At 44.7% G+C, this 11,858-nt stretch overlaps 1 pseudogene; it reads right to left on the minus strand.

Moving 5' to 3' along the window:
- Positions 1 to 409: 409 nt before the first annotated feature.
- LOC128845886 (olfactory receptor 14A16-like) lies at positions 410 to 5,959 on the minus strand (annotated as a pseudogene).
- Positions 5,960 to 11,858: the final 5,899 nt, after the last annotated feature.

Here is an 11,858-nt window from a genome sequence, read left to right on the forward strand (position 1 = left end):
CACAGCTTCCACCTTCCTTGGAGCATTTAGCATCCCCTTCCACACCATGCACTTCCCACAGTGAGTCCGCCCGGGCAGATCCAAATCAGCATTTATACCCGCAAAAGGAAAAGGGTCAGAGACCTCATCGAGTCCATTGGGATCTTGATTATGGCTATTCATTTTAGGTGGAAGGTGCTGAGATGGTGTGATGGTGGGTGGCAATACAGGATAGATAGATAGATAGATAGATAGATTCTGATCTTATTTATACAGTTGTAAATATACAATAAGTCCATTGTCTTGACTCTGCATTTTTACCAGTGTAAATGCCCCTTTCTGCTTAAGCAGATTTCAAAACATGTTTTCAAGGAGACAATAATGTTTTCATTTTATTATATTTAAAAAGAAACACAGAAAGAAATCATGATCAAAGACGAAAGATGGACAGTTCATTTTTGGTGAATAACCTCCCTGCCATGAGTTTCCTCAGGCCAGCTTTGATCTCCTTGTTCCTCATGCTGTAGATGATCGGATTCATCATTGGAGGCATCACAGAATAGAGAACAGGCACCATGAGATCCAGCACTGATGTTGAGCTGGAGGTGGGTTTCAGGTAGCCAAAGGCTATAGTGAAGAACAACAAGGAGACCACAGTGAGGTGAGGGAGGCAGGTGGATAGAGCTTTATGCCGGCCCTGCTCAGAGGGGATTCTCAGCACTATGGTGAAGATCTGAACATACGACACAACTATAAATACAAAGCAGCTGAAGGCTAAGCAAACACTAAAGACAATAACCCCAGTTTCACGGAGGCTGCTAACAGGGAGTTTCGCAAGGGAGTTCTCCAGGTGAAGGAGGAGCAATACAGCAACCTTTTGGGGTAAGTGACTGTCTGTAGTGTGTGTTTGTTTGTGTTTGAGGGTTACTTGCTGTGTGCTGAGCTTGTGTTTGTCAGTCTGTTTGTTTGTTTTGGTTGTTTGAAGGACCGTGTGCTGTGGCTGGCAGTTGGAAGCTGTGAGCTTCAAAGGAAGGTTTGAAAGCTAGAAGCCTCTGGTAAGTGGCTGAGCCTTAATCAGTGGGCGGGGCATTCATACAGGCCAGGGCTTTATAAAGCAGCGCACAAGCGACCAGGGAGCTTTGCGAGCAGGGGCTGCTAACAGGGAGTTTCGCAAGGGAGTTTGGAAGGGGAGCAGGAAGGGGGCGAGGGTCCCTTGCCGGTTCCATCTGTTTTCTCTTGATTCCCCTTAATACCTATAAAGCAACTACATTCTAACTGTTTGCTTAAACAACCCTTTCAGCTGACAGGGGGCTGCAGACGGGAGTTTGACAGAGGGAGGCTTACGATGGTTAGGAAGACCCGCAACACCTGTGCCAGCACTGCTACTGTCTCCTCCACCTGTGCCTGTAGCCAGACAGAGTGCCTAAGCATGGATGCCTCTACCCAGATCCTGGTGTGGTTTTGCAAAGACTGTAACTTGCAATTTCCACTTACGGATATCCAGGCTGGGGGGACCATCCAATGTGAAAGGTGCCTGCTGGTGGAATCTCTCAGGCAGCAGGTGAGAGAGCTACAGGAGGAGGTGGCTAGGTTGAGGAGCATCCGTATCCACGAGCAATTCCTCGACAGTGTCCATGTGGAGACAGCTGAGGTAGCTGTCCCAGTACACAGGACTGCTGATACACCACTGGTGGAGGAGGAGATGGCTCAGGGTGGACGCTGGCAGCTGGTTACTTCTGGCAGCAGGCAGTGCTCCACCCTTGCTCCGAACCCTCCTGCCGTGGTTATAGGTAACCGTTATGCTCTTCTTGATACAGGAAAGAAGGAATCACTCCCTACAGTAAAGGAGGAGAAGCCTCGTACCCCTAAGGCTGGAGAGTCTGCTGCCACCACTGCGAATAGGAAACGTAGGGTAGTGGTGGTCGGAGACTCTCTGCTGAGGGGGACGGAGGCGCCCATCTGTCGCCCTGACATTTCATCTCGAGAGGTATGCTGCCTGCCGGGGGCCCGTATCCGAGACGTTACGGAGGCATTGTCGAGGATTATCCGGCCCTCTGACTACTACCCCATGCTACTCATCCATGTGGGCACAAATGATACTGCGCGGTGTGACACTGAGCGGATCAAGAGTGACTACAGGGCTCTGGGAGCACGGGTGAAGGAGTTTGGAGCACAGGTGGTATTCTCTTCAATTCTTCCTGTTAAAGGTAGGGGCCCGGGCAGAGACAGATGCATCATGGAGGTGAATGCCTGGCTGCGAAGATGGTGTCGCCAGGAGGGCTTTGGCTTCCTAGACCACGGGATGCTATTCGAGGAAGGACTGCTAGGCAGAGATGGCGTTCACCTTTCGAGGAGAGGGAAGACCCTATTCGGACACAGACTGGCTAACCTAGTGAGGAGGGCTTTAAACTAGGTTCGACGGGGACAGGTGAGCAAAGCCCACAGGTAAGTGGGGAACATGGAGACCGGGGAAATGAGTCGGAAACAAGAGGGAGTGTGGGCTATATTGGCAGAGAGAAAGGAGAGTCAGGAAAAAACTGGGAGGAAAGATCAAACCAGTATTTTAGATGCCTATATACAAATGCGAGAAGTATGGGGAATAAGCAGGAAGAACTGGAAGTGCTAATAAATAAATACAACTATGACATTGTTGGCATCACTGAAACTTGGTGGGATAATACACATGATTGGAATGTTGGTGTGGATGGGTACAGCTTGCTCAGGAAGGATAGACAGGGGAAAAAGGGAGGAGGTGTTGCCTTATATATTAAAAATGTACACACTTGGACAGAGGTAGAGATGGACATAGGAGACGGAAGTGTTGAGAGTCTCTGGGTTAGGCTTAAAGGGGCAAAAAACAAGGGAGATGTCATGCTAGGCGTCTACTACAGGCCACCTAACCAGGTGGAAGAGGTGGATGAGGCTTTTTTCAAGCAACTAACAAAATCATCCAAAGCCCAAGACTTGGTGGTGATGGGGGACTTCAACTATCCGGATATATGTTGGGAAAATAACACAGCGGGGAACAGACTATCCAACAAATTCTTGGACTGCATTGGAGACAACTTTTTATTTCAGAAGGTTGAAAAAGCTACTAGGGGGGAAGCTGTTCTAGACTTGATTTTAACAAATAGGGAGGAACTCGTTGAGAATGTGAAAGTAGAAGGCAGCCTGGGTGAAAGTGATCATGAAATCATAGACTTTGCAATTCTAAGGAAGGGTAGAAGGGAGAACAGCAAAATAGAGACAATGGATTTCAGGAAGGCAGATTTTGGGAAGCTCAGAGAGCTGATAGGTAAGGTCCCATGGGAATCAAGACTGAGGGGAAAAACAACTGAGGAGAGTTGGCAGTTTTTCAAAGGGACACTATTAAGGGCCCAAAAGCAAGCTATTCCGCTGGTTAGGAAAGATAGAAAATGTGGCAAAAGACCACCTTGGCTTAACCACGAGATCTTGCACGATCTAAAAAATAAAAAGGAGTCATATAAAAAATGGAAACTAGGACAGATTACAAAGGATGAATATAGGCAAACAACACAGGAATGCAGGGGCAAGATTAGAAAGGCAAAGGCACAAAATGAGCTCAAACTAGCTACGGGAATAAAAGGAAACAAGAAGACTTTTTATCAATACATTAGAAGCAAGAGGAAGACCAAAGACAGGGTAGGCCCACTGCTTAGTGAAGAGGGAGAAACAGTAACAGGAAACTTGGAAATGGCAGAGATGCTTAATGACTTCTTTGTTTCGGTCTTCACCGAGAAGTCTGAAGGAATGCCTAACATAGTGAATGCTAATGGGAAGGGGGTAGGTTTAGCGGATAAAATAAAAAAAGAACAAGTTAAAAATCACTTAGAAAAGTTAGATGCCTGCAAGTCACCCGGGCCTGATGAAATGCATCCTAGAATACTCAAGGAGCTAATAGAGGAGGTATCTGAGCCTCTAGCTATTATCTTTGGAAAGTCATGGGAGACGGGAGAGATTCCAGAAGACTGGAAAAGGGCAAATATAGTGCCCATCTATAAAAAGGGAACTAAAAACAACCCAGGTAACTACAGACCAGTTAGTTTAACTTCTGTGCCAGGGAAGATAATGGAGCAAGTAATTAAGGAAATCATCTGCCAACACTTGGAAGGTGGTAAGGTGATAGGGAATAGCCAGCATGGATTTGTGAAGAACAAATCATGTCAAACCAATCTGATAGCTTTCTTTGATAGGATAACGAGCCTTGTGGATAAGGGTGAAGCGGTGGATGTGGTATACCTAGACTTTAGTAAGGCATTTGATACGGTCTCGCATGATATTCTTATCGATAAACTAGGCAAATACAAATTAGATGGGGCTACTATAAGGTGGGTGCATAACTGGCTGGATAATCGTACTCAGAGAGTTGTTATTAATGGTTCCCAATCCTGCTGGAAAGGCGTAACGAGTGGGGTACCGCAGGGGTCTGTTTTGGGACCGGCTCTGTTCAATATCTTCATCAACGACTTAGATATTGGCATAGAAAGTACGCTTATTAAGTTTGCGGATGATACCAAACTGGGAGGGATTGCAACTACTTTGGAGGACAGGGTCATAATTCAAAATGATCTGGACAAATTGGAGAAATGGTCTGAGTTAAACAGGATGAAGTTTAACAAAGACAAATGCAAAGTGCTCCACTTAGGAAGGAAAAATCAATTTCACACATACAGAATGGGAAAAGACTGTCTAGGAAGGAGTACGGCAGAAAGGGATCTAGGGGTTATAGTGGACCACAAGCTAAATATGAGTCAACAGTGTGATGCTGTTGCAAAAAAAGCAAACATGATTCTGGGATGCATTAACAGGTGTGTTGTGAGCAAGACACGAGAAGTCATTCTTCCGCTCTACTCTGCTCTGGTTAGGCCTCAGCTGGAGTATTGTGTCCAGTTCTGGGCGCCGCATTTTAAAAAAGATGTGGAGAAACTGGAAAGGGTCCAAAGAAGAGCAACAAGAATGATTAAAGGTCTTGAGAACATGACCTATGAAGGAAGGCTGAAAGAATTGGGTTTGTTTAGTTTGGAAAAGAGAAGACTGAGAGGGGACATGATAGCAGTTTTCAGGTATATAAAAGGGTGTCATAAGGAGGAGGGAGAGAACTTGTTCACCTTAGCCTCTAAGGATAGAACCAGAAACAATGGGTTTAAACTGCAGCAAGGGAGGTCTAGATTGGACATTAGGAAAAAGTTCCTAACTGTCAGGGTGGTTAAACACTGGAACAAATTGCCTAGGGAGGTTGTGGAATCTCCGTCTCTGGAGATATTTAAGGGTAGGTTAGATAAATGTCTACTAGGGATGGTCTAGGCAGTATTTGGTCCTGCCATGCGGGCAGGGGACTGGACTCGATGACCTCTCGAGGTCCCTTCCAGTCCTAGAATCTATGAATCTATGAGTCAGAGCAGGCGAGCTTGAGGAGCTGGGGGATTTCGCAGAAAAACTGATCCACCATGTTGCCTCCACAGAAGGATAGTGCAAATGTGTTCCCGGTGTTCACTGCAGTGTAGACAAAAATAGATATCCAGGCACTGGCTGCCATCAGGATGCAAGCTCTCCTGTTCATCACTCTCTCACAGTGGAGTGGTTGGCAGATGGCGACCTATCGGTCATACGCCATGACGGTGAGTAAGGCAATATCTGTTGAAGAAAAGAGCATAAAGAAAAAGACTTGTGTGACACATCCAGAATAGGAAATTGACTTGGTGTTCATGAGGGAGTTGGCCATGGATTTGGAGACTGGGACTGAAATGGAGCCAATGTCTAGAATGGACAAATTCATCAGGAAGAAGTACATGGGGGTGTGAAGATGGTGGTCAAAAGCAACAGCTGTGATGATGAGAAGATTCCCCACCAGGGCTGCCAGGTAAATCACCAGAAACACCACAAAGTGCAAAATCTGCAGCTCCCGAATGTCAGAGAATCCCAGGAGAAGGAACTCGGTCACAGAGGTTCGGTTGGACATTTCCCTCTCCACACATTGTGTCCTGCCTGTGGATGGAAGGACAAGGGCAATGGGCAAGATTAGGGTGACAGAGAAAATGACCTAATTCTCTCTCCTTAATATCCCATGATGGGAATGTCAATGGTGCACAGTTCTTGTCACTTCCACTGAGAGTGCTCCTTACCCCTGAGAGTCAGAGCACTAGTGAGATGCGTTGTCACATCGGTGAATACTGGATTATCGCCTTTAAAGCTAAGGGAGGTGGGTCAGTTTACACCATCTGAGGATCTGACCAATGCAGTATTAAGGCTGGAATAAAGTATAACACAAATAAAACACTTCTAGCTAATATGGTACCCTATTCTGAGAAACAGAAGGCTCTAAATTTGCCCGTGAAATGTAAATACTAACATAGCTAATACTGATAGCAATGCTGAAATAGTGATTCCCACTTTCCAGAGAAATTCAACATTGATTCACCCAGCCTCCTACGTGGCAGCTTTTCTGTAATGATTCCACCCCAAGACCATGTAAATGGCCAACTACTGATTTACACATCGATTTGTGGCAAGAGAAGTGTAAAAGTATAATTAGCCAGGCCAGAAAAGAATGCGAAAAGCAACTAACCAAAGACTCAAAAACTAAGCAATTTTGCTTAAGCATTTCAGAAGCAGGAAGTTTGCCAAACAATGAGTGGGGTCTCTGGATGGTCAAGGAGCAAAAGGAGCTCTCAAGGAAGACAAGGCCATTGCATCAGTCTTTGCTGCAGAGGATGTGAGGGAGATTCCCACACAAGAGCCATTCTTTTTAGGTGACAAATCTGAGAACTGTCCCAGATTGCGGTCTCAGTAGAGGAGGTTTTGGAACAAATTGATAAAATAAACAGTAATACATCTCCAGGTGCGGATTGTAGCCACCCAAGAGTTCTGAAGGAACTCAAATATGAAATTGCAAAAACTACTAAATGTGGGAAATAAACCAACACTTAAATCTGCCTCTGGACCAGATGACTGCAGGTTAGCTAATGTAACATGATCCAGTTAATATAGCGTACTTGGACTTTCAGAAAGCTTTCAACAAAGTCCCACAATTACAGCTCTTAAACAAAACAAGTAGTCATGGGATAAGAGGGAAGGTCCTCTCGTGGATTAGTAACTTGCTAAAAAATAGGGAACAAAGGATAGGAATAAATATTCAGTTTTCATAACGGAGAGAGATAAATACCTGGGCTCCCCAAGAATCTGCACTGAGACCTGTGCTGTTCAACAAATTCATAAATGGAGAGAACAATGAGGTGGCAAAATTTGCAGACAAAACAAAATTACTCAGGATTATTAAGTCCAAAGCTGACAGAGAAGAGTCAAAAAGAGATCTCACAAAACTGGGTGAATGGGCAACCAAATGGCAGATGGAATTCAATATTGATAAATGTATAGTAATGCAGATTGGAAAACATAATCCTAACTATACATACAACATGATGGTGTCTAATTTAACTATTACTACTCAAGAAAGATGTTGGAGTCATTGTGGTTTGTTCTCTGAAAACATCTGCTCGATGTTCAGTAGCAGTGAAAAAAGCGAACAAGATGTTAGGAACCATTAGGAAAGGGTTGGATAATAAAGCTGAAAATATAATGCCAGCATATAAATCCGTGGTACGCTCATACCTTGAATACTATGTGCAGTTGTGGTTGCCTCATCTAAAAAAAAGATATATTTGAATTCGAAAAGATATAGAGAAGAACAAAAATGCTTAGGGGCATGGAACACCTTCCATATGAGGAGATATAAAGAGACTAGAGCTTAGAAAAGAGATGACTAAGGGGGAATATGATAAATGTCTATAAAATCATGCATGTTTTTTTTTTTTTTTAATGGAGATATCCCATCTCCTAGAACTGGAAGGGACCTTGAAAGGTCATTGAGTCCAGCCCCCTGCCTTCACTAGCAGGACCAAGTACTGATTTTGCCCCAGATTCCCAAGTGGCCCCCTCAAGGATTGAACTCACAACCCTGGGTTTAGCAGGCCAATGCTCAAACCACTGAGCTATCCCTCCCCCCAGGGATGTTCTAGAAAGAGTGAATAGGAAAGTGGTATTTACCCCTTCACAGAACAGAAGGACCAGGCATCACCCAATGAAATAAATAGGCAGTAGGTTTAAAACAAACAAAAGGAAGAATTTCTTCAACCAATGCACAGTCAACTTGTTGAACTCATTGCCAGGGGATTTTGTGAGGGCTGAAAGTATAACTGGGTTAAAAAAAGAATTAGACAAGTCCACGAAGGATAGGTCAATCAATGGCTAAGAGCCAAGATGATCAGGATGCAGCCCCATGCTTTGGGTGTCCCTAAACCTCTGTTTGCCAGAAGCTGGGGATGGGCGACAGGGGATGGACCATTTGATAATTGCCCTGTTCTGTTCATTCCCTCTGAAGCTTCAGGCACCAGCCACTGTCACAGACAGGAAACTGGGCTAGATGGACCATTGGTCTGAGCCAGTGCGGCTGTTCTTATGTTCTTATTATTTAAGGCGCCAAATCCCACTGCATTTCCATCTCTGGGTGATGACAGATTAGTAGCATCCCTCCATTACTGTGCTGTATCCTTTCCCTCTGTGACTTTATGTCTGTACAGGCAGGAGACTTGCGTTCTGTTCTTGTTTCTGCCACTGACCTGCTGTGTGACCTTGGGCCAGTCACTTCCCCTTCCTGTACCACTGATTCCCCACACCCCTTTCTCTGGCTTGTCTTCTAGGACTGGGAGATGTGGGGTGGATGGCCAGTGTCTTACTATGCGTATGTTCTGAGCACGTCTTGGCAGCATTGCCGCTTAGCTGGCTGCAGTGTGGGACAGAGACTACAGTGGCGATGTCCTAGGGCATGGTCAAGATGGAAAGGTTTTGGCTGGGAGCTTTGACTCTGTGTTTTCGCTTCAAGGCGTTAGTATGTTTAAAATATATTCTGGTGTCAACTTCGCTTCTCACTCAGATTAACCAGCCTGCAACTATCCCTTTGTAACAGAAATAATAGAGGATGAAACAGAGGGACTTGGGGGTGAAATTTTAATATGAATTGAAAATATTATTTTTCTGCATCCTAGCACAAATCTAAGTTTCCAATTAAGGGCAATCAGACTTTTTTGGCTTTAATTATAGCAAAGGAAAATTGGGTTTTCAATTGAACACATGTTGATGGAAAATCTCTGCTATCCTCCATATGTATTTTGTTTTTAAAGGATAGCAGAGGCTAAAACTCTTCAGTTTTCAACAGCTCTTACCTAAAATTGTCTTGTTCTCACTTCCCAGAATGACAAAAAATGTTTGGGTTTTCCTAATTTCGATGAAAAGTCTATTTTTGTTGCAACAAAATATGCAAATAAATAAGTCTGACTGGTGCCAGATTAAATTGATAGTAAAAGTCTTCAAGAGTTCTGACTCTCATGCAAAATTGTGTTCTTAAATCTGCCCTTTATATTAATACACCAACATATTCAGTTGAAAAAGCAAACTTACGATGTAGATTTTTGTGGAATTTCTCACAGCTAGCGAAGCATTTGATCCTCCAGGGTTGTGATTATTTTGTCATTATTGATCTGTCTGTCTGAAGTTGCGTATTTTAGGTTGACTTACCTGGCTGTGAGGACGGCGGCGAGTTGACCGCTGCTGCTCCGCCGTCGACTCCGCTTCCGCCTCTTGCCGCGGTGGATTTCCGGAGTCGACGGCAGAGTGATCAGGGATCGATTTTATCGTGTCTTCACTAGACGTGATTAGTCGATCCCCAATAGATTGATTGCTACCCGCTGATCCGGCGGGTAGTGAAGACGTGCCCTTAGTTCTTTGTCCCATGTGATTAATTACAAGAATTTAACTTTTAAAGGTTATGCCATGATTCATTCCCACCAGGGCAGAACTTTGGAGGAATTCAGTGTTGCTAAGATTTTCTCTATCTGAGCTTCAGTTTGTATTAGGATGAATGATCCAAATTCTCTTGCTTGTTTTCTCAGCAATTGCATTTTTTTCTTACCTCAAACAACCCTGAAGGCGCATTCGGCTGCAGGTGCAATGCTGCATGACATTTTAAGATGTTTAGTTCATACTGGTTGCAGGTATGGCAGAGAGGCTCAACGAACATAAACGCCCAGATCCCCAGATGGGGTAAATTGGCATACTGCTGTGGAGCTGGGCCAATTTACATGAGCTGAACATCTGAACTGTGAAACGTAGTGTGATGTTTATTCCTCCATCTGAGTTCTCAGGGTTTAACACCCAAATCCTGTTTTAATATTCCAAGCTGATGGTTAACATGCAGAAACCTGGGAGATGTGAACCCAGCTGGTAAATGAACTGATTAATATGGGGGCACAGCAGCACCAGTATAGTCAAAGTTGCTTGTGACACAGTTTAAAAGTTGACCTTTCGAAGAACACTAATATTGACATGCTTAGGCAAATTCCTTTGAAATTTGATGCTCTTCAGCTGGGTTCAAGGTAGGGATAGTGACCCAACTTTAGGGTCATTTGAGCTAAGAGTTACAGAGATAAAAGTCCTGGGGGAAAAGCAATTTCTCCCAAAAGTCTTTTGAGTGAGGGGGTTGCAGAGAGAAAACGTTTTTAGGGCTGTTTTTGTGCACAGTGCTGGAGCTCAGACCATTAATGTGATACGGGTCAAAAAGGTCTCAATCTGCCCAGTTTATTCCCTCAGGCTTCGAATCCCTCACTGTATTTAAGGAAAGGTTCACTGTGAACAATCCGTACACACCAAGACAGAGATAGGGCCCTGGCTTTCCATTCCAGCCATGTTATGTGCTTTAAAGCTTAACTCTTGTAAGTGCTCTAAAATCCAAATGGTCGCTCGGATTGCTTTCCTAGAATCATAGAATCTTAAAATCATAGAATATCAGGGTTGGAAGGGACCTCAGGAGGTATCTAGTCCAATCCCCTGCTCAAAACAGGACCAATTCCCAACTAAATCATCCCAGCCAGGGCTTTGTCAAGCCTGACTTTAAAAACCTCTAAGGAAGGAGATTCCACCACCTCCCTAGGTAACCCATTCCAGTGCTTCACCACTTTCCTAGTGAAAAAGTTTTTCCTAATATCCAACCTAAACCTCCCCCACTGCAACTTGAGACCATTACTCCTTGTTCTTTCATCTGCTACCACTGAGAACAGTCTAGATCCATCCTCTTTGGAACCCCCTTTCAGGTAGTTGAAAGCAGCTATCAAATCCCCCCTCATTCTTCTCTTCCACAGACTAAACAATCCCAGTTCCCTCAGCCTCTCCTCATAAGTCATGTGCTCCAGACCTTTAATCATTTTTGTTGCCCTCCGCTGGACTCTTTCCAATTTTTCCACAGCCTTCTTGTAGTGTGGGGCCCAAAACTGGACACAGTACTCCAGATGAGGCCTCACCAATGTCGAATAGAGGGGAATGATCACGTCCCTCAATCTGCTGGCAATGCCCCTACTTATACAGCCCAAAATGCCGTTAGCCTTCTTGGCAACAAGGGCACACTGTTGACTCATATCCAGCTTCTCATCCACTGTAACCCCTAGGTCCTTTTCTGCAGAACTGTTTCCTAGCCATTCAGTCCCTAGTGTGTAACAGTGAATGGGATTCTTCCATCCTAAGTGCAGGACTCTGCACTTGTCCTTGTTGAACCTCATCAGGTTTCTTTTGGCCCAATCCTCTAATTTGTCTAGGTCCCCTTTTCAAGTTTGGTGTGTCTCATGGTGGGATAGGGCAGCGTTAGTGTTCCAAATCTGGGGTCATTGCACCACGGGGTTCCTGAGTTGTAGCTCTCTACCCCACTTCCCTTTTGCTGCCTTGTGCCATGAAATGGAGAGGTCCTGATGAGTGGTTGAATCACAGAGATCGCTGAGAATGACAGCTGCGAACTCACCCTTCAGTCAATGGAACTA

This window comes from Malaclemys terrapin, chromosome 12 (assembly GCF_027887155.1).
Source record: "Malaclemys terrapin pileata isolate rMalTer1 chromosome 12, rMalTer1.hap1, whole genome shotgun sequence".
Lineage (NCBI taxonomy): Eukaryota > Metazoa > Chordata > Testudines > Emydidae > Malaclemys > Malaclemys terrapin.